The 25,490-nt window shown below is 32.1% G+C and overlaps 1 long non-coding RNA gene across 2 annotated transcripts; it reads right to left on the bottom strand.

Moving 5' to 3' along the window:
- Positions 1-304: 304 nt before the first annotated feature.
- Positions 305-25,195, bottom strand: LOC143232753 (uncharacterized). Of its 2 annotated transcripts, none has more exons than XR_013017718.1 (5): positions 24,255-25,195; positions 18,207-18,352; positions 12,104-12,253; positions 3,803-3,960; positions 305-1,190 (listed from the first exon to the last, which is right to left on the bottom strand). It is a non-coding gene; the product is annotated as an uncharacterized LOC143232753 (long non-coding RNA). The 2 variants fall into 2 exon arrangements; XR_013017717.1 differs by having other exon boundaries at positions 307-1,190; positions 18,207-18,362; positions 24,255-25,192.
- Between the last annotated feature and the right edge of the window lie 295 nt (positions 25,196-25,490).

The following is a 25,490-nucleotide window of genomic DNA, read 5'->3' on the forward strand; positions in this document are numbered from 1 at the left end:
GTTGAAATGGGCAAACTAATAGAACAACAATATTAAATAACACACTGTTGCCTGAAAATTTACTATTTAGACATAAATATGATACTTGAAGTTATAACTGTGGTATTATTATAACACTGAATGTTAGTTTTGGTTTTTCACTTTTATATATAACTGGACAAAGATTGAGAAGGTTAATATTTTTATCACAAATAAATACCTTGTTCAGTTGCAACATCATACAAACATGATAGAACCATTAGCGATATTTTGTTTATTAATTGTCATTAAATTTATTTCCATATACTTTTGACAATTATTTATTTTGTGCAGTGGAAACTTGTGTTGTCTAATATACAACAGTAACATATAGCAAAACATATAGGCTGTATGTAAACTTCTCAATTTCTAAAAATCAAGAGAAAAAAGTAACCAAGAACCCCTATCAATCCACTTGATAGCCATTTTATTAAACAGAGAAAATGATTTCTCTTATTTATGTAAAACAATTTAATGAAAAACAAAAAACAAATAATATACATATGATTGCTGACAGACATATAAGACTGAATGATGCCTAGCCAAAAATTGTTAAATATCTTTTTAACATTTATGAATGAATATGACAAAATTTTAATTGCAGGCTACAGGTAATTAGAAAATATCTCAAAATACTATATTAAACAGTTATACACAAATAATACATATAAACATTTAACTGGTAAAAAAGTATCAAATAATTTAAAATATGATTATGTAGAAGAATGAACATTAGAAAAGAAATCATATCTTCCTTTTTTTCTTTATTACCAACTTAGTGCATTTATAAACAATATATACATCTCAGCTATTCAACATGTTGAATAGTTTAATCCAGAAATATTACAAAAACAATGAAAAAGATTAATATCTTTAATAACTATAAACAATAGCACTTTGTTCAGGTAAAATAACAAAACTGTACATTTTCTGCACTATTCCTCTAAAACATTTCAAAAGTTTATCATTTATACTTGAATGAAAAATTTTCATTACTTATGCTAAATTATTTTCAGGAGAAATTACATTAATATAAAAACCTATATGTTTTTACTCATACATAGTTTCCAAGTTTTCTCAAAGTCAAAATTCATTTTTCTATGTTCCAGGACTTGATATTTTCTGGTCTTTAATGGGATCTGGAGTGAAGTTTACTCTGCAGTTATGCACACCTGATAGTGAAGTTTAAATTTATGACTTTACATTTATTCTTATTGTATAGTGACAATAAAGAAAACCTTAAAAAATTATTAGTAGTATTGTGATGTCACAAAACTTACTAATCAATATATCACACTTTGCTTACATAAAGCATTAAATAAATATCACAAGATGCTACATTTTGTAAGTGAATGATACAATATTAATAAGAGTTTCATTAACACAAAAGAACCTTCATTAAATAGAGATACTGGATTACAGGTGAGTAGCCTGTGGCTACCATTGGTTGAATCTATAGGAAATCTTTCCACCAAGCAGAAACAGAGGTAAATCATTGCCTTCATTAATGAATGTACACCTGGGGCATCATTCGACCCAACTAAAACCAGGACTTTACACAAAGACAATATCTTCATGCAGCCCTCATCCATAACTGACTTTAACTATTCATGTAGTCCATAGAATTCTGATTCACCAGTCACATGCACTACCACTCAATGGTATACTTTATATTCTTATGAAGCATTTACTCAATAATCACTTCCAAAGAAATTCAACACTCAGTCAAAACAAAATATAAAAACAAGTTCCGCACCACCCATTCAAGAACCACTGTATCACAGAAACAGTTCATGAAAATGAACTAGCCATCCCTAATTTAGCAGCATAAGACTAGAGGAAAGGCAGTTAGACATCATTACCCACTACCAACAATAGAGCTACTCTTTCACCAATGAAGAGTGAGATTTACCATCACATTATAATGCCCCCACAGCTGGAAGGGCAAGCATGTTTGATGTGACAGGGATTTAATCCTGCAAACCTTAGATTGTGAGTCGAATGCCCTAACCGCCCATCCAGGCCCACATCATCAAAAAAAAATGTTAACAAAATTAACACTGAAATAGCTATGATCACTGGAGGACTCACAAAGAAACTGCAGCCATTTGGCTCCACCACAAAGAGTATTCAAACTGAAGTTCTGTGAATGTACAGAAAAATGGATGATGAGGGGACTGCATGAGTAAAAAAACCTCTGGGAATATAAAGACCAGCTATGTCAAAGTTTGTTGTTGGGTTGTAGAAGCATAGAATTGTGTCAAAGTATCAACCATTTTGAATGATTTTAAGAAAAATAGACCCGACTTCTGGAGAAGAAGAGGATGAAAGCAATTATGATGTGGATTGCAACACATCCAAACTTGCCAACTTAGAGCTGCTTCAGCTGTTCTACTGCAATACAGAAAATGAGAACTTTGATGGCTTTATGGGGACTCATGTTCATATATTTTCATTTGTAAAATGTAATTGAATTTCCTTCTGTTGCTGTATTTATTATGGGAAAACATTCATTCAGGGAGGAACTCTATTGTTTATTAATCATTCAGTTATTTCATATTATGTGACATGTGCAAAAGAACTGTTATTAAAGACATTACAATTAAACTTATAAAAAGCTTGTTTCTCACTTGTAACTTAAATCAATCCCCTATGTTTAATGTTATGTGGTAAGCCAAATGCAGGTTAAAAATTATGGTGATTTTATAAGACACATTGAAGGAGAAACCTACTTATCTTGGAATACATGGGTAATTAATTAAGTCACAACTGTAATCTATTCAAATATTGTACTCATATTTATACTTTGCCACTTTGCCCTTTGACCAGAGAATAACTGGCATTGCTAATAGACATATGGTTTAGCTGATTGATGAATTGCTCCAGGTGTTGAAGAAGAAGAACATGAACAAACATTCAGAATAGAAAACTGGAAATTTGAGTCTTAAAAACTAAACAAAAAATGTCATATTTTCAACACAAATAAGATATTATATCTCACAAATATAAGATATTACATCCATCCTTATTAGATATCCATTGTATAGAATCAGTAGAGAAAAACGTATAAACAAATATCAATCTTATTATGATATGTCAGAAAAGTACCAACTTTTAATATTGCTTTCTTTTTAATAACAATTATATGAATCTAAGATTAAATTATCAAGAACAATAATGACAGTTGTGGCAGATTTTATTTACAAGAAAAATAAAAACAAGTAGATAAAAAGAATCATGCTTCTGTGTGCTGAACTGGGTCCATTTCCCTATGTTAGTTCTACCACATACTGTAAATGTTGTAGAATATATATATATATATATATATATATAGGTAATGTTCTTGCATTTGGTAAGAGTTCTGAATGATTTTATTTGTGTTCACTCTCAAGGCCAATGTAAAATCACATTGTGTCAACTTGTGTTATGACTATGAAACATCCACCTTGATCATTTCCATAAGATTGTTATTTTATTTCCTACTATCTTTTCTTCCAAACAATCAGAAGCAATGTTATGAAATAGATTGGCAATATTATGAAAATGGAAGAAAGCAAAAAATTAAAGAAAATTTTGAATTCATGATTCACATTTTCCAGTTTATACTCTTTTATGCAATATTTAAAAATTTCTGGTCAGTTATCAACAGGGAGACAAATATCATAATTTTCTCCATCTTTCTGGGAGATTTGAGAACCCTGCCATAAAAGCTGGAGTTGCTAATTTAAAGTAATTTTTTTTTAACTGGCATATTCATTATTTTTATCTACCATAAACCACATACCTTATACTCTGCTGGAACTTAATACAAACCATGAACTTTAAAGCAAGGCCTTGAATCTTTGTCTCACAGCAGAAACAAACTGTAAAAGGTTGTTATATTCTTGTTCAGATCTTCAACCAGTTGCCTTGGGTCTGGGATTTCTGGATCACATCTAGGAACTAAGTCATTAACATTCTAATTAACTTCAAAACAAAATAATTTTCACTCTTTATCTCACACATAGATAGAACTTAATATTTGGGTAATATTTAGTTGGAAATGAAATCTCCAAGTTCAATAACATGAAACTGAGCTTAGATTGTAAAGAAATGAAACATTTTGTTTTTAACTATAACAAGTATTTATCTTAAATAGTAAAAAGTAAAACTTAATTTCAGACAAAATTTTGGAAATGGATACACTGGTCCTGTAGAGAGTAAACTTCTAAAAGATCTAAAATAATTTAATAAGTAAATGTTCTGGAGAAATGCCTATGACAAACACTGCTAGTGGCCATGTTAAATGTCATTCAGTCATAAAGTAGAAAAATAATAAAGTATAGATCATCCTAAAATTCCATTAATGATAAAACTATTTTTCTGAAAAATAACACTGCTCCTCAAAATAGAACATAAAACAGTTGTTAGAGTAGATACACATGTAATTTATGTTGCAGCTGGTAAACTCCAATAAATATCTTAATATGTTTCATATTTATTTAAGGCAATTCTTATCAGTTCATTGTGTTATTTCTAATGAAAAAACTTCAAAAGAAACATGAAACTTAATTGAAATCTACAATCTATCATAGTTATTTAATTTCTCTCAAGCCTACGATTATTAATTCTAGTAAGGCCATATATTTCTATAATTAACATTTCTTTGTACATGAAACTCAATACTGAGAGATTTAAATGATGTTGTATGGATTATTAAGCCAATAAAAATGTCAATAATCTGAACATTTTAACTGTTGGATTTTTTTCCTTAAAAATAAATTTCACAATTAACTTTTCTTAAATATCACTTAATTGATTCTTTTAATGAAAGATGACTGAAAAACATTAGAATTAATAAAAGCTTGCTCATTTATATTATTATTATCATGAAAAAATATGTATCAAATATTACAGTAAACAAAGCTGTCACATGAAGAAACTCAGTACATTCCTCTTTCAGTCAACTCTAATTAAAGTATGAATTTGGTATCCGACACTAACTGAGAAATGTTGTTATATACATATACAAGCCCAGACTACTTTTCAAAAGTCTGTTTTATGTACACTACACTAACTGTAAAATAGCATTGAGATATAACACTGACTTACACAAGTAACACTTTATTGAGTTTACTTGAAATAGTCTATATGATATGTTAGGGATTGAATCATATATTGGTCATTGCATATTGAATAAAAATAAAACAGATCTAAACAGCAACCAAAACAAGGTACATATTGGCAATGCAAGAATATTTTCTAATTTTTTTCCAGACCAAGTAAACAAAAAGAAAACCAAGAATTTTGTCCCACAAGAACTTTTAAAAAAAGAAAAGACAAACACATGATATATACTTTTCATTATACTTTGTTTTTATAAATTACAAATCTTAATAATTATGTTTGTAATTTATAAAAACAAAGTATAATGAAAAGTATAATTATAATTATTAAGATTTGTATTAATGTATTACAGTCAAAGTATTCAACAATTAACATGACATTTCTGCATAAGCATTTGGAAATATTAAGGTGCTTTGTTTCAGTTGTTCTAACTACCATCTAGGCTTTTTTCCTCAAGTCAATCTGCTAATGAAAAAAGTTAATACATATAACAAGTTATTAGCCTTCATGTTTTATGTATTTTCTGACTGTCACCATTTTCACAGGACTTAATATCCACTGGCTCATATCTTTTCAATCAAGACACAACGAGTTATTTTTGTTTATGTTCATTTTTATATTCAAGGTTTCCTCTCTTATTCTTTTTTGTAAATGCAAATTTCACATAGAATTAGACCATACAGTGTAACATACATATTTCCATTTGCTCAAAGCTTAAAGTTTTCATGAATAATGTAAAAGGTCTACTTTGCCCAGACTCTAAGCAATCATCCAATAAACATTTTGAATACATACTTAACCCATTCATGCTAAAGTTTGAAACTCCAGCCAAAATAGCCATGGTAAGTCATAAAATCAAAAAGAAACAAAATTTTTTACACAAGTTATGCCTTAAAAATTATCTGTAAGTTGGATATTGCAAAGAGCAAAAGAATTAGTTTTATTTCTCTAAACATTTTTATTCCCAAAATGTAAAACTTGTATATTTTTCAAAAACAAAACAACATTTTTTCAGTATTTTCAGCACTGTCAGTTAAATCATGACTTTTTAAAGACACTGGCTCTTTGTTAATGACCTTTTATAACCTGTGCAAACCATGAAACATTAACTTTTTCTTATACTGAAAATGTATAGCTAGCAGATACTTACCTCCTATCACCCACAGTTATATTAGTCCTGGACTGTTCTCTGAGCATTGCCAAAATGCTAGCTAACAGCACACCAGTCTTTTATATCCCATCAGTTTTTTTCACCATTTCAAAATATGGGCTGATCATGTGAATACCTTGCACCAATTATTCTGCACCATCTATACTAATATAGCTACCTCCCTCTACAATTCTAGCACAATTCTCACTTTCAAAGTGAAGAAATAAAACAACTAGGTTGTTTTCTTATCAAAATGATAACTGAAAGAATACACTTTCCCTCAATTTCTATCAGACAATTACATCAGTTCATAGATACAATATAATAAAATAGCTCTCTCAGGATGATAGTCTATAGAGTTGAAACAGTGTAGAATGTGACCTATTGGACTAGCTAGAAAAGCTATTGGCTTAAGTTTTCAACAAATACTCAGTAGTTTCACAAAAGTTTCCATACAGTTGTGAGCAAGTTTTGTAAACTTGAAAATGCAATACACTCCTTCCTCAAGCACTCACAAAAGTATCATTGAGATGCTACCTATGGAAGGACAATGGAGCTTGTTAACTTGATTTTACTGAGTGCCTTAATTTTCACAGAACATAAAGGGTTTTTTTTTTAGCTATCAATTTTTAATATAGCCAAGAACTAATTTATAAAACTGAGAATTAAATGGATATTAATGAAATAATTCTTAAAATTTTCTGGCCCAGCTATACTTTATTGTACAAGAAAAGAGGAGAAATAGAAAATGTCTTGAAAAGGAGAAACTGTAGAAGCCCAGAATATTGCTATATTGTGTAACACAAACAATGCCAAAAGGATAAAAACATAACTAATATTTTAAGTAATAAGTTACAGAAAAAGGAAATCATACATCTTTAATAATTGAATCTCAATTCTCAAAACACCAAAAACTTAATCAATATAACTAAAATCATTCCACTAACATCACTTCAAAGAAATCTGTATCCCAACTTTGGGATATTGTAAATGTTAACATATCATAACCTTAAAGACATGCAAATGTTAATATTTAGCTCATTACATTGTACTATACACACTGTGCTACTGACATTGGAAATAAGCAGATCTTCATTGTTAAATTTACTTTGTAAATTTTTTGAAGTTTTTAAATTATCTAGGAAATAAAAGGTTCAAACTGCAGCTAAAACATAACAGAAATTGTTTATTTTTACTTTATTTCATTTTTTTTTTGGTGAAAGTCTCAGGCTGTTTAATATACCTTTGAATCTAACAATCTTTATAACATAGGATCCTATTATACCTGTTAACTTCAACTATCTCCAGGACATTCTGTAATTACTAAACATATACTATTAATAGTTTTTGTTTGTTTGTAATTAAGCACAAAGCTACACAATGTGCTATTTGTGCTCTGCAGGCATCAAAACCCAGTTTTATTAGTATGAGTTCACTGATATACTGCTATGCTACTGAGGGTGTCTATTAATAGTGATATATTGTAGTTTTGGCACTAAAACCTATTACATGCAATTCAAACTTCAAATTTAAAACTTTTTATACAAGTGAGGAACAGTTTTTATTTAAACAGGTAGAATGCTTCAACTGCTGATGCAACATTCTTAAGTACACAGATTTTAGTAGCAAAAATGATTTTTGTACTTAAAAATCAATTTTCAAAAATTCTACCTCAGTATAAAAGCTGTAACCTTTGAAAATAAAATACAGTCAGTAAAAAAGCTGAAGTGACAATAATGAATCATTGTGATTTATATAAGCTTAACACCCAACCAAGTTAGAACCTAAAGCTAAGAGGATCATAGTTCTAAGACATCTATGCCACTAGTCACAATAATTGCTCAGAGTTGTATATATGATTAAAAGTTAAACACTAGTCTAATTCACAAAAATCTATGCATGATAAAAGTACATGCATTAACAACATCCTCACCTTGAAATCCATGTTCGGCTTACACTCTATATAATTAAATAACTAAAAGTTCTTAAATTTCATGGTAGTTTCACATTTCAAAAGTAACAAATGTGAAGAATTTTAAACTATACTATCTGGTGCACTGAACACAATTTTAGCCAGATCAACTTGAAACACATTAGGATTGAGGTAACATAAGTTTGGTTTTATGTAATGTAAACTGAAATATATTTAAAATTAATGTTTTTTTTTAATATTAAACGCATATGTTATTATAGTTAAACTTTTCATTGAACAAAAATTTCATGAACATTTAAAAAATTTTAAATTCTATATTTAAATATATACTTTAATTTCTTACCATTCTGCTCTGATAATGAAGTTTTAATTAAAATAAAATTGATGAATGTTTTAAAATTCTATTTAAATGTAATTAGCTTCTTTCTGGTTAGAATATTTTATATTAAGCTTTTTATTCATCCTTGTTAGTTACAATTTCAAGACACACATGCACACAACACAAGGTTGCACTGTTATTTCTCTGTCAGTATATTCAGTAATTTGAATATCTGTTAACATAGAGGCTTGACGAAACATCTTGAAACTCTATCATTTGTTTCTTTATTTTGAAAGCTAGCCTCAATTGGAAGTATGTCAAAGCTTTCTCACAGTGTATCACTTCTTCATAGGATGACTTTTCCTTGCCTTCAATAACTAAAAGGTAACTTCATTAAAATTAAGAACTTACTAGATAACTTTAAATTATGGTTATTAAAATGAATTCAAGTTTCAAAGTAAGTTTTAGTTTTAGATTTCAATAATCAATTAATCAAAATTGCAAACTAATCAACTAATCGGTTGTTTTAACTATGCAAATAATCAAAATATTACCATTATGTTTGTTTGATTTTCTTATATAATCCATTACCACTAAAAATCAAACAAACTGCTTGCATTACTACATTATATGAAGGCTACACTCATCATTTGCATGCTCTTTCAAACAGTACTGATGAACACTACAAGTAGAAAATCAAATAAATTAGGCCTCTGTTTTAAGCTTTGAGTCTGATTACCACAGCTGGATTTTTCTTAATTTGGATAAATATTCACCTCTCTACACAACAAGGATCTATTTCCTCATGCACATGGTGATACGCCACAAGCCTTGAACAAAACTCTTAACTCTACACATGTCAATCTGTATTGCATCATCCTATGATGTAATCATCACTATACAATAACAGTACACCAATAGGAAGGAGACATCTTTTAACAGCAGTATCCTCATGAGCACAAGTAAATCAAAATAGCAATGGAAATGCTGAGAGGAAGGGTTGAAGATCATGCAGAGAAGTCACTATCCATCTGATATACACTTTCAGCTAAGGAAAATTGTTAACATTAGAAATTTCACTTAGCTCTCTACACAACTAAGAGCTAGAATCCCACACTGAAAATGGTAGAGGAGCCAGTGTAGAAAAATATATTACAAAGATGAAACCAGACAGACAGACAGACAAAAAATGAAGGAAGCATGAAGAACAGCCAACATTTGAAAGACACACAGAAACCCATTCTCACCAGATGTCCAAAACGGACAAGGTCTTCAGAACAGCACTCCACCTCAGCAGAGAAAACAGTGGAAATGTGTGTCCTTAGGACTGTGTGACATTAAAATAAACCACCAAAATGTGCTGTTATGGAACCCCATAAATGTGAGTAAAAAGAAGCCAAAGATGTACTGATGAGAGCAAGAAGGCTCAAAAAGAAGAAAGTATGAGAGAAGAGTGCCATCCAGTTTCATATAGGATCAAGTGAAACACAACAACCACAAGAGAAAGAAGATGTATCTCTAAATATACTCAGAAACCACAGAAGGAGACAAATCTGGGTATCTTCAAGAGTAAAATAGACTCAAAAGAAAAGAGAGAGCCCAAACAACAAATTCTTTCAAACAGGATATGAGGACATGAGAACCAGGGAATCTACAATTCTAAGTCTCAAGTAACTAAAGAAATAAATTGACTTTTCATGAATACATAGTAAGGAAGACCCTTAATATAACTAAGCCAGCTACCTGAAACAAAAAGTCTTTCAAAGGATAAGAGTCAAATAGAGGCCAAATGACCAAAAAGCCTCAAGAATGTAAACATCAATCAAAAGCCCACTGGACCTATACTATTCAAACAAATAAAAAACAAAAAATAAAGAAGAAGATGGGACTAAAGTCAATTTGAAGGAAAGGACAGAGAACATAGTGGTCAACCACTGTGGACAAAACCAAAAGGTGGGAGGATAAATTAAGATATGGAGAAAGTGTCCAAGACCTCAAACTAGGTCAACCACTACCAGGAAAATGCAGCATAATAAAACCATTCACTGAGAACCCAAAACAAACCAAACTGGGTCAAGTGGTACAGACTGGTAACTGGAATAAAGCCCAAGAGTGGGGTAGAGGAGTTGTTCCTTTACAATTGAAACAGATGAAGTAGAAAATAGAAAGACAGGAAAAAAAAATCACTGAAAACACAGCTGAAGAACTCAATAGAGTGTAACAAAGGGGAGCATATAATGTGAGAGAGCAGAGCTCCCATAGGACCATAATCTAGAGCTGGCATCAGAGAAAATACCCTCAAAACCCACAATAGTTAGTACTCAATGAGATGGGGAGACCTTAGATAGAAACAAGAGGATAAATAACAGGAGAAGGGGCAGTCTCACAAGGCTGTATATGATAAGGAACCTGGTGAGATCATTTAATTCTAATGGATAAAAATCCAAAATGAGCAGAGAGCTGCTCATAAGCTGCACCAATTAAAGATGTTGAAATAGAAGAAATACCCCCAAACAGCATATCACAAAGAGAGATTGCAAGACAAAGAGCCTTTAGAGAAGACTGAGGAAAGTGGATATCAGAAAGTTAGGCAACATCCAAGAAAGAAAAAAATTAACTTAAATAAAATGATATAACACTGAGGACAAGGTAGGAAACAAATATGAGCAAGTTATCTCAGTGAAGCTGTTAGAATCATGAGGTAAAGGCCCCAAAAGAGGGGTACGCACGAGGATTAACAAAGTTCAGTATGAGAGAAAGATGTGTATATTGATTGTTTCTTCATTTTCATGCATAAAACCATGCAAAAAACTATTTGTGCTATGCCAGTCACAAGTATAAAAACCTTTTTAGAATTGCAAGTCTTCATATTTACTGCTCAACCATTGAGAGGGTGACAAGTATATGGAAAGTGAGAACAAAAAGTAAAAAAGAAAATCATTAAACTGAAAAAAAAAGATTCAAGTTATGCAACAAGAGAGACCAAAATTTGGCATAAAATAACTAAATAAAAAAGAAACAAAAGTCACAGCAAATAATATGTAAGACTATCAAATCCCCAGCAGGAAGAAGCAAAAGTAGTCAGAAACAACAGTGTTGAAACACATTATCATAATTAACAGATGCAAGAGATCAGGAATCTGGATCCAGAATCATAATAAAATTAACCAAATGGTACACAATGATGGTAACATCCATGATCATCAGAGTGCCTCCAGTCACCATTACAGTACTGGATGACACCTTTATCATGATATAAAAAAAAATTAATAATTTGTCAAGAATATGAAAACATATGTAATTTTATTTAACAATGATAGCAAAACATGTTTTGATTACTTAATTATCAATCAAGACACAGAGTAATGTGCTGTGCACCTGAAACACTAATCATCTAGCTCTAATACTGATTCATATATAGTTTATTTATTTATTTTTCATGCTTATGTGCCACAAAGACTCAAAACTTTTTCATGCCTCAAAGTTACATTTGTTTTTTACCTTACAAAGTATTTAATTCTATATGATATCAACATAACCCAATCTTTATTTTTAACTTATGATAATATAAACTAACCTGATTTTTTCTCTTTGAGACTTCTTTCAATTGAGTTTTTAAAAGTGTCTGAAGTTCTTTCTCTCCCAGATGAAAATATTCTGTATCTTCTTGAATATCTCTTAATTGCTTGATCAGTTCTTGTTCCCTTTTATTCTTGTCCTTCTCTGACTACATAAGTGAATCAAAGAATAAATTTATCTCATTACTTGATTAGTTGGTTGGTTGGTTTTAATGGCAAAAAGCAATGACATTATCTGCACCAAACAGATGGTAAACAAGTGAAGCAAAACATTTCCCTGAAAAACATAAATATTTTAAAAAACAATAAAAGCATAGCAACAAATATACAACAATTAAAAGTAAACACATTAAAAATGGTACATAACTAAAACATGGGATTTGTGTTTTTTTGGTGGTGGTGTTGAAATTGCAGAAAAAGATAAAACCTGAACAGAATTAAAAAGACCAATGGCCCATAAAAAGCTTAAAACACAGTCAAGATGGACAGTATCATTAGCATCAACATTAGCATAAACACATCTAAACTGGTGCTACCATTCAGTCATAATGATGTTATGACAATAAAATGTGGACTACTGTGATACAAGTGTCACGAAAACCACACATAGGTGCATCAGCACCAAATGAAAGAAAATGATAGGTTAAAAAACTGTAACCAATAAGGAGGCTTGTTAAGACAACTTCCTCCTTATGACCCCTGCAGAAACTAGAGGGCCAAGAGCAACAGTAGGTTTAATCTGTTAAAGTTTGTTGGAACATTCTTCACCCCATGCTAAATGCCAACTTGCACAAAGCCAAGCCTAGGTGACAAACCCATAGACCATATATGGAAAAGACCCAGACATAATGGCACCAATACAGAAGCCTTGGTTGTGAAGTCAGTGAGTCCATTCCCCTGAATGCTGATGTGGTCTAATATTTAAAAAAAACAACAGATATGAACAGATGATAGAAACAATTAAACCAATATGGTTCAAACTGTCAAAAAGAACATGGTGATAAGACACGTTTAGCAATACTAAGGTCTGTAAACTGTTAAGAGAGTCTGTGTAAACACTACAGTCAAAGTAATGGTTAGCTGCTACATGATCCAGGGCAAGAGAGGTGGCATACAACTCAGCAGTGAACACAGAAACTGTAAAGAGGAGTCTGTACACAACTACATAGCCATGACAAACCATGGCAGAGTCCACAAAGAGGTTCAGCAAAGAGAAGGTGATACTTCCAGTCTGGAGTACCTGCCTTCTTAAGATGACTCAGAGAAAGATTACACATGGGAATGATAACATGCTATGGAGGAATGGGCTGAACATCAGACTCAGAAGCATCATCTAGTGCCAGACCCAAGTCAGTCGCATGTGCCCAGATACAAAGACCAAAAGGTGGAATAATGGACCATCTTTTACTGAATAGCACAGCTCACTAAGAATGGAAAACACAATCCCAGATGAGATGCTGCAACAAGGAACATAGTTTAGAAGAGTACAGCAGAGAGAGTTCCAAATGATGAAGGTGAAGAAATGGTTCAAAACACTCTGTATATATACAAATTCTGGACCAATGAAGTGCAAACTGCCCTTGTGCAGAGCCAAAACCCCTAATGGAGAACAGAGTTCTGCATTCTAACTGCTGAAGGTCTGGCTTAACCATACACCAGACTTGTAATCAAGTTTTTATCTTATGAGGCCATAAAAGATTTTTAGCACAAAACATCAGTTTACTACCCAAGAAGTGGAAAATGTTCTGGACCCTTGTACACCTGGCACCAAACTACTTGCTTGATGTTTGGAATCAAAGTCAGATTGAAGTCAAAAACATGATCTAAGAATTTCGTTTCTGGCACCATGGGAACAACACTGTCACTAAGCTGAAGCTCAGGATCAGAACACAATCCCTGCTGGTGGTAAAACTGCATGCAAACAGTTTTGAAAGAATAGAAAGGAATTTCATGTGCAATCGTCTAATGCACAAGATAATTGAGTGCAGTCTGAAGCTGCTGCTCAATAAACCTCATGTTCAACAACTGACATAAAAAGCTGTCAATGTATAGACAGTTTAACAGTTAGAAAAAAGCTAATAAGTGATGGCTTTGATTTTAATACTGAAAAATGTGACAGTTGAGACATAACCCTGAGGGACTCCTAGTTCCTGTGGGAACAAACAAGAAAATGTAGAAAATTGTCTCTCAAGTAAAAACTTCTGAATAAAATCAGACAAATGGCCACACAACCTGTAGGAATGGAGGTCACGTAAAACTTCATACCTCCACATCATGTTACGAGCCTTCTCAAAATTGAAGATGACAGAAAATAGATGTACTATTTTGAGAAAGGCTTACTTAATCAACATTTCAAGTTAAATTAGGTGGTCCATGGTAGAGCAACAGAAGATTTGACCATTCTTTCCAAGATTTTACACAAATAGTTAGTTAATCAAAGCAATGGGTTGATAATTTGTTGGAACCTTGGGATCCTTCCTAGGCTTAGAAATGGGTAGTATAATAGCCTGGTGCCAAACACCAGGAGAGATGTTCTCATGCCAAATCTGATTGAAAACAATCAGAAGGATAGAAAGAGATGCAGGAAATAAATGGTGCAGCATCTCATAACGAATATTGTCAAGTCTGATTAATGTACTGCTCAAGCAATGTTCAGTTCCACCATGTTGAACAGGCAATTGTAATCAGAGAGACACACCTTCCATAAGGAAAGTGGCAAAAAAACTGGTGAGGAAGCAGAAGAGCTGGAAAGATAAAACTCTCCTCAATGGTGTTAACAATGCTGAGGACATTGTCAACTTCTCAGCCATCACAGAACAAGATAAAAAAGAATTGAGAGGTGTACAATCCACCAACCTTCCAAATCTTGTCACACACAACTAACAGAACCAAAGATGTTGGAGGTAAACTTAATCCAAGATTTCCTCTGACTTTGATGCCTGACCTGTCAAGTGGGCTACTGATAAATGATATGGTTAGAAATATAGAAATACTGTCAAAAGATCTCCCAGGCAGGACTCCACCATGGATAAGAGTAATGTAGAAAACATAGCAAGGTCACAGGAATAGAATGAGCAGCTGCCTGGACTATACAGTCAGTCTCTGCTCCAACACAGTCATCAACAGATGACAGGCAAACGATGGCAGGATCAAGTTTTGAGAGAATGATGAAAGAAAACTATGGCACTTGGGTCAGGTGGTATCAACCCTAGCCAGTTTCCCACAAGATAATGGGGAAATTATCACTATCACATGGGTCACTCCCCACACTCAAGAAAAATGAGAATAGTGTGAGGGTGAGCAAACAGATAGATGTACAGCAGTAAAAAACTGATGGATGATCTGAAAGCATATACTCCATCAATGTCAGCACAATCCCAGAGAAGTCTACATCCATGAAAATCACTCAAGAGAAAAATGGAAAATGGCCACTGATTTAAAAGAACATCAAGATCTAACTCATTGTATTTTTCTCCTTGAGACAGGTAGATGAAATAAACAGTGATGTTAGTACTTGTAGCTGTGGAGAGGCTAGTAAAACACATATGGATGGCTCATGGTGGACAACCAACAAAGTCACACCACCATAGGTTCAACCATGACACAATCTGTCTTTTTTATAGCTGAAAAACTGCTGAAAGGTTATGGCATTGGCAGAATGAAGGAAAGTTTCCTGTAAGGACAGAGAGACTGAATGGTATGAATCAATGTTTTAATGTTGTCCAAGTTGAAACATAAGGCTTGACAGTTCCACTGAATAAGAGTAGCCACTGTTATTTTGCAGAAAATAAAGGTTGAGTCCTTTGGTTTGCAACCACACTGGTTATCTTTAGAAGACAGGGGTCTGTCAACCTCCATGGATTCTATCCAAGGTCAAGTGGACAGATCTCTGTCTAAAGATGGTGAGTCTAGTGGCTGTAGGTTCAACCATACAATGGTTTTCCATCTAAAAGTCAATGGAGAGAGACCTAAACAGCCACCAGAAGGAAGGTACAAAGACAGGAGTCGATGTGGAACTGTCAACTCCCATTTTTACAGAAGGCAATGAACTCTGAAGGTGAAAAAAGACTCTTCAGGAGACATGGAAAGGTTTTCTGCACACCCACCAAGTTGGTAGAACTGATGGTAGAGCAACATATTTCTGAAGAGATGAAAAATAACAGTTTCTGTGCATCAGGAAAAGATATGTTGTTAATAGTCCTTAAGCACTGTACTTCATTCTCCTCAATCCATTTGGGACAAGATCATAAATAGGAAGGGTAGGAGCCATCAGTTGATGCAGTAAGGCTCCTGATCATATAAATCTATTTCATGGTCTTTCCCACCACTACTGATGCAACACAAAGATCCATGACAAGGTCTTACAGTGACCAAACTGTTGGCATTGGAAACACTGGAGAGGGACAGAGATATAGGGCCAAACTTACAATATAACTAACCTGCCTTCAGAGATGTATAGGACGTGAAGAAGTGAATGCCAAAACGAGAAGGCAGATAAGCCAAAGTTTTCCATCTTTATACATGGAATTACATTGCATGGCCAAAATGCCCTGACTGGAGAGACTGGCAAGATTCAGGGATGTTAAGAAGATCCCTTTTGGCAACAATTTCTCAAAATGTATTCATGGTAGCAAGGGAACTAGCTTGAATAGACAAATATCCAAAAGTCTTGGACTTCAAGAGGAGTTCAGTGTGTTCTGATTATGATGTTTCAACCAGAATGTTTCCAGATCTTAATTTCTGAAGAGATTTTAGAGAGTCAGTTAGCACTTTCAATCTCTTCTGAATAAAAACTGGTAACAATTGCCCAAGAAGCTATTCAGATAGCAAGTGTAAAATGAGGAATCAAGGTACATTATCAGTTTTAAATTGAAACTAAGTATTACAGCCCTCCAAGTATGGTTGCTTATCATTTAAGAGTGGTTTAGTCTTAGCAGCAAAGCATATGCAGCATTTCAAAAGCTTTAAATATTGATAAAATATATGCAGTAAAAAGAAGTGTGATGCATGTTCACAAAAGCATAAAAAAATATTATATAACAACGATGACCAAAAAGAGAAATATGTTGAGAGGCATTTTGTTTATATTATCTACAAACGACACTACTGAGGTCATGAAAGGTTCATTCTGTTACCTAATCATTTATCAAAGAATATTTTAACAATAAAAGATATGATAGTTAAAATAACTAAAATTCAATAATGGTTACAATTTACATTATTTGAAACTCCATTTGTGTACCTTCTACATTATGAAAATATCAGCATCTCCCTTGACGATGATATTTTTCTAGCACTTTTACACAGTGGACAGGATTCACAGGCCTTTAGTCTTTCTTGAATCATTTATTTTTGTAAGTACTATCTTATCATTTTCAGTTTTAAAAAATTAGTATTTTGGATAACAATTGTCACCAAGATTATTGAAAATATTAATCAAGCTGAACATATGTATATACCTGAGAAACTGCTCTCAGCAGTCAACAAGTAAGTCAAGTCTCTTATGGGAGATAACTGGGTGATTTCTTTCCCTACAAAAGACTTAAAAGCCAGTATTTTTCTGGGAAAAGTTGGGAAAGTTTTTGTGATAATTTTATTTCATAAACATTTCTGCACCATCAACAATCTTATGTCCACAACAGTTACCAATATGTTGGGCTAGAGAATGTAAAAAGTAGAAGGAACTTCCAAAAAGCTGCAAAAACGATTAAATATGACTAGGCTTGATAAGTATCAAATACCGTTTTGTGTTTTTATCATTGCAACAACAAGTCATGTATTATTTTTTGAATCGTTTAATACAGTATCATTTTGTTATTATTATGTATTAGTTTCATGATCTGAAGATGACCTAAGAAGGTTGAAATGTTGTTCTGTACTTAACTAAAGTTTTAATATCCATACCAGCTATCTCAAGAATACATTTTTATGTATCAGTTTAGCTTGCAGATGATTAATAAATAAGTTAAAAGTTTGCTCAATAAATATTCAAATGTAAGAATAAAAATCCAGTCAAGTTATCATTACCTTTTTCATTGTCAAATATTGTATTCTCTTTTGAGAGATTTATAAAAAAAAAAAAAAATTAGAATCAGCCCCTACTCTTATATATCTAGGTCCTGGGACAATTTCCCCTCTCACTTCTTAGTTACTATTGAAATTTCTTTTGAAAATGATGACACCTTTGTTCTGTTCTTTTACAACTTCCTTTAGTGTCTGGAAATGTTTTTCTATTCCCTGTTTCTCACCTGAAAAACACTACATAAATAAATTAGCACTATTTCACATAATGAAAAGTATAAAAACAAAACAAGTTATATAACATAATGAAAGTATGTACAAAAAGTAACATTAGAACAAACAGCTTAGTAAAGTTACCACTTACCTTTTATATTCATATAGATATCCAGCAAACGTTCAAAAGTAATAATTTTCCTACAATGAAAATTTATCTCCTCTAGGTACTTACCTCCTCTTACACAAATAGGTGTTCTGGTTTAGAGTTGCTCTCTATATGCAATGTTGTTCACTGCATCTCCACACATAACTCTTCTTGCAGCAACATTCAACCAACAGGAGTGTGACACAGCCTCATGATATATGTGGCTCCCTCTATTTGCTTCTACCTGTCACTTTAATCGAGAAAAAGCAGAAAACAAACACTGGTTTTATGTGGGAAGGAAGGATAAAAAGTGTGGGAGGAGGTAAGTAGATATAAGAAATAAATTTTCAGTGTAGGAAAATTATAACTTCTGATACAGTATCTTTCTTCCTTTAACACAAATAGCTAGAATCTTACATTGACCTAGTGGAGAGACTTGTGAGAGGAATACAGCTAAGTATTTTTTACAAGTGTCCAAAGAACACCCAAAAAGTGTGATACCCATTTGGGAAAGGAACACATGTTGAAGACCACGCCACTTCTGTACCAAGTATACTCTGAACTAAGTGTAAAAATAAGTGTCACATATGTGGATGGAAAATGGGAGCACAACTAAAAAAGGAGAAAAATATGAAAAGAATCTAAAGTGGATGTGTTCCAAGGTGTTGAGTAGCTAAAGCACATTGGATTGTATGCAGCCAGTCAATTCTAGTCCAAAACAAAACCAAGCAGCTTTGGGAATACAACTACTGACCCATGGTACGAGAATAGTCCATACCGTCTTCACCTCAAGTGGAGTAGAATGAAAGTATACACTTCTTAAACTGAACTACTAAACTAGGCACATATACATAAATTCATAACCATAACCAAACATCTAAGTGATGTTAGGAACAAATGAACAAATATGAAAGTTCACATCAAACCAAGCCCAATCTGATTGGCACCCTACTATGCAAAAGCAGCCTTAGGTGGAACACTAAAAGGAGAACCTTCACCTTAAACAACATTATTTTCCAGATAGGACCACACAAAAGCTGAAGCACAACATAACCTTCTGAATACTACCATACAGAAATGAAATGCTCTTGCAAAAAGATATACAACCTCACCCTTTGGACAAAACTGTACAGATGAAGAGTGCAGCATCAACCTCCAAGACCCACTGCACAGAGATGTAGCACATGATTTGAAGATAGAACACCATTTATACTATAGAAACACCACCACTACCAAATAGAAGTAATCACATTCAAAAAGACTCCTCCATCATCCACTACCCCAGCAGCTCTGAACCAGAAAGTGGCAAGGACTCTCATACCGCATGAAAAGAACAAGAAGGGACAAAATTTGGTGGAGAGTTTGTAGGAATGACAACATAGGAAACAATACAATAGGTGACCACAAAAAATCTCATTTTGAAAGAGACCACGCCTGATCTGTTCAATCAGAGACAGCAGGGATGAGCATCTATCCTCTTCTGCTTTACTCATGTTGGTCCATGGGTTAGTACAGTCTGGAACAGGGACATTTATAAACAAACATATTTTACAACAAAAACCTACTAGCAATCTTTTATAACACCCCATTTAAAACATTGTGCATTACTGGCAATGAATATACATTGACATTATTAGGAACAGCTCTCTCCCCAAAAAAACTTTTTAGTTTGATGTCCCATATAACACTCACTGAACTATCTTGAATAATATCCTATGAAGGCCCAATTCCAATGAGATGGAACATCAGTAGAAAACAGTAGGAACTTGAGCAACATCAATCCCAGATAAGACTGCACAGAGGCTGGAGCATATGGATCATCCAGAGAATATCCAAATAACCACTAACAGCAGGACAACCAAATTAGGGACCTTGCAATGTTAAGCCCTGAAACTACCTGCACAGGATTGATGGAAATAAGTCACAAGGTAGGAGATAATATATTCTGGTATGTCTTATAATTGGCTGTATGGTATGGAATTTGCTCATGCACGTAGCATACCTGGACATGCAATTCTTGCCACTGAGCAGGATCCTATATCTAAAAAGGACATTCTCCAGAAGGAAAATAATAAATGAAAAAAATTACTTGCCAAGACACAGTCAAGTTCATAAAAGAAATACAAAATGAGAAAATAAAAAATCAACATGCGAAGTAGAAGGAATAAGATTTTGGAAGTTGCATCAAGAAGTTCAGAAATCTGAAGTGAAATGGAATCAACCTAGTAAACACTACAGTTTATAAACTGTAGAAACTAAAGAAAAATGTTAAAGTGCTACTTCACAACGTGAAAGAAAATACTGTGTGAAAAACAGCACAAAGTTAAGAGGGAAACTTTGCACTCAATAATTGCCTAACAAGAAGTGATAATCAGGTAAAATCGAATAGGAGTCACATGCATCCTGCAGAAGGTTGTGGTCTGATGATTTACAAGCAAAGATGCAGTGAACCATGTTGATCATGGAGAAGTGGAAGTTTCAAGGTTTGTAGTGTGTTAAGACAATTTTAGAATAGCTATTTGTATCAGAGGAGGTACGTTAACATTTCAGAAAATATAATCTAACAGACACAACGAAGCATTGGTGAATGCTTTCATAAATTTATATATTTAATAATGAAATAGTTTTGCTGAATAGCAAATATAAATTTGGGATTCCAAAGTTTAAACTTACTATATTTAATTATGAAGTTCATTCTTCAAATCTTTCTATTATATTGCTTAAACTATATCTATAAATTTAAGCAGATAATTAAAAACAATAAAATATTTTAAACACTTGAATAAGTCACCTTTAGTTCTTCAATGTTTCCTAAAAAATTAAATCCAAGTTTCAGGCATCTCTTCATACACAATATTTATTAAACTAGGTGTAATTCTAATATCCTGTTTCTATACACTCTTAAACATGTTTATATTTTCACTGTATTAAAAGGGTTAAAGCTGCACACAATATCCCAAATAAAATTTCATCAGAAACTGACAGCTCAAGACTTCACATTTTTATCACACCCAAATTTTTCTCTTTCTTTACAAACCAATAATTCCCTTCTCAATAAAAAAATAAATAAATAAATAAATTCATGTACATCTTTACCAATGACAAGCTAAGGCTTCCTAATACCATAGTATCATCAAGTAATCTAAGAGTATTAATGTTCATAAGGTTATTCAAATCTTTGGGAGAAACACAATGATTAATAAACAAGGTCTCAAATAAACCCCTTGAAAAGCCCACTAACAACATTTGGGTCATTTGTGGTATCTGCAAACTGATTAATCATTGGGTTCATTAATCAATATCTAACTAACTAAATATTCTTAAAAGCTTATAATCCTTTATTGTGTGTTTAGAAAACAAACATACTGACAATATTTCGATTACCTGGATAGTTGGAATAGTAAAAAATAGCAATAATTGGAAACCCTGATTTCAATACTTTGTTACTTAAAAAGTCATGACAATAATTAATTAAGCTGACTGAACTTAAATTAATCACAAAAAATAAATAAAAATTATATTGTTACTATTTTAATTACTAGATAGTTGGAATAATCCAAAACAATAATAATCGGACATGCCAACTGATTATTTTCATGACATTAATTGAGTTAATCATAATTTCGATTAACAGACCATGTTACATGACACTAATCAATGTGAATGAGGTAATCAGAAATATCAATTAAGGAACTTAAACCACCCACATCTATTAACCATATTCCGAAAACTGAAAAATCACCTATTTATTAACATCATTTTTCTATTATTAACTTATTTCCTGACCTTTTTTTCCACTGTAATCTTATTTATTTATTAACTTTATGGGGCATCTTATCACACACTTCATGAAAGGCGATTATGTAACACATCAACTAGAACATCACCATCTTGAAAAGCAGAAGTTTTATCAGAAAAATAATTAATACCATGATGAAAACTAGTTCACACTGAGTATTAGTTATTAAATGTCAACTTTCTCTACATTTTCAAAATTATTCTATTTAACAAATTTTAAAATCTTAGACAGTAGAAGCTAAGCTAATAGTTGTACAGTTCCAGGACTTGCCTCAACACCTTTGTTTGTTTAAATCAGGTTCACATGCTGGCAACCATCAAAATCATCATTAATTTCCTACATGTGAAGCAGCCTCCAGGAGATAGTAAATAAGGCCACTAACACTTGTTCATTAAACTTCAATATTTTTTAATGAATTTCCATTGGGGTCTAGAACATCAGTTTCCATTTTATCATGTAGTTTCTCCTTCAACAACAACAGAATTCAAAAGACACTCTTCATAACTTTTATATGAACTGATAAACTTTAAAAAACTGTTTTAGTCATTATTAAAAACATAAGAAATTTGCAATATATATAAAATGTATTTAAAGATAAACTTAATGTTGTAAATAATTATGAAAACAATGAATAAAATGCAAACATTATGGAACAACTCTCACTGTACAATATGAAAATGAAGTATGCCAAAGTAACAAGTACTGAAAATTTGGACAATGATCAGCTGTGATCCAATAAATCAGACATTTCTGCATCAGCATAATATTTATAAACATACAAGTAGCCACAAACTAAATAACTCCATTTATTTATCATGAATAAAATCATGACTCAGGGCAGACATGCCACATAATAAACATGCAGATCAGTTTTGGCTAGTGAAGATTTTGCAAAAGGTAGGAGCAACATTTCATATTTCATTAGAAGCTAATGCAAACTCAGAACATTGAACATAAAACTGTTGTTCTTAGAAGAGATTGAGGTAGAAAGCCCAAGTTTTTCAAAATAGTATTAAGTACCTCTGGGTATGTTCATTACAAAATAAACAATGGCCTAATAGAGATCTTGTCAGACCTATAGACAAGCCAGATTTCATGATCCAAGATGACAGTGACACCAGTCATATAGAAAATGTAATGAAATGAAAATTGAAACCAAGAAAAGACTGGTGAAACAATTGTAATCATTGTTTGAAATGACCAGTATTCAGTTATGAATATTATTAACATTGTATAGGTACACATTTAAACTGAAAGGGCCATATCACAACCAAATAATTTGGGTAAATTTTGAGGCAATCCAGATTTTTGAAACTATTTCACAATAACACACTGATAAAGTTTTGATAGCATTGAAACAAGGTGTACTGTACTGTTTAAGGTAAATACAAAATGCTAAGGTGTATCTCATTCACCTTCTTTTTTTTCTATTTTTGGTAATAATATATTACACTAGTGATAAATTGGCCATTTATTTACAATTACTGATTGTGACTCCTGTATAGTCATCACCATTGTTTCCATAATTCTTTCCAGTTATATGCATACTCCTTACAGTTTCCCAGCCTGTTTAACATGAAATAATTTCCATACACACGAATACCACACTCATAACAATATCTATATAGCTTAGTTATATGTAGACTATATGAACATCATTTTGAAAATGATAAACATATTTAAGTGTTTTAGTAACCTAATAACTAAATGTATGGCTGATTTATGTGATGTTACAAATGATTAAAGGAAGTTAAAACATTATTTCTCTATAGAAAACTACATTACTCAAAAAAACCTTAATAATGAAATAATTTTCAATGATGCATTTAACTGAAGGCACATGTATAGTAGTTATTAAATTGTTTAATACCATTAATACAAATGTCTGTTAATTTCAATTACGTCACAAATTTAGACTTTAGACCCGGGCGAAAATTACAATTTAATAAATCAAAAATACTTTACTTACAATCCCAGTGTTTTGTACTATTTATAAAGAACTGCAAACACATCAGTGCATTCTGCTGACACATGTCAATTTCTTCTTTTATACACTTTTCAGTCGAGTCCAAATGGAAGTTAAATTTTACTAACAACTTCTCACACAAAATCATTATCAGAATATCCACTAAGTATATTTTCCCCAATTAAATAAAGATAAAACCAACATGCATACAATCATAAACGGTTAGGTTAATTCTCTATAGATACAATATTGAAATCTGCTACCTTTTAGATATTAAAGAAATATACCCAAAACTGTAGATTACTTCTATTTATCTATTATCTGTTTTATTTTCTTGAATACTGTACTGTTAAATAGATTCTGATTTCTGTGTAAAAGTGTATTTTTAACTTAATTTTCTTATTGAAACTTCATTTAAAAACTTATACTACTAGCAAGCACCTATGTGTAATTGACAAACAAACAGAAATATTTTAAACTATAAGCATTTTATGGGTTCCCCCATTGAAATAACTACTATGATGAACAGAAAAAAGTTTAGTATTTTAAATTATATATCTAGAAGAAATCTTCATATAGCTTGAAAACATTTAAAACTGGTTTTATACAGTAAGATGTTTAACTCAAGCATTTACACAAGTATCGTAGTACTAATGTGTTAATAACTGTCTGCGTCATGCCCTTCTCATTGACCTTAGGAAAACACAGGAGTGATGGGATTTCTTTCAACATGAGCTCAAATGTGAAACATTCGTTTGAATTCTGATTTGTGCTTTAAATTTCAAATTCACGTCCAGAAGTGCCTAAAATGTGTAGCTGAGACACTGGGCGTGACGTTTACTCTACAAGTACTAATAATAGTATTATTACTCTTAGTTTTATAATTTATATTTAATATTACACTGGCACTGTTGCAATTACTACCACTGTACCACTACCACTCTTTTTATTTATCATTAATTAGATCAGATTTCAAGATCTAAGATACTAAAAACAAATTTACAAACTCGTTTAAAAGTCATTGGATATTACAGTGATATTACTAAGTCTATTTAGAACAGTAATACTAATAGTATTATTAATACTATTAGTGTTCTTAACTTCGGTTGCTATCGTTTTCGCGATTACAAAATCTACCTCCGTGTCTGCTATTACTACAATAATAAGTAAACCGCTCAAAAACAAATAAAGGAACAGGTACATATTTCAGTATATTTTTGTCATAACTAAATTTATATA

This window comes from Tachypleus tridentatus, chromosome 11, assembly GCF_004210375.1.
Source record: "Tachypleus tridentatus isolate NWPU-2018 chromosome 11, ASM421037v1, whole genome shotgun sequence".
NCBI lineage: Eukaryota > Metazoa > Arthropoda > Merostomata > Xiphosura > Limulidae > Tachypleus > Tachypleus tridentatus.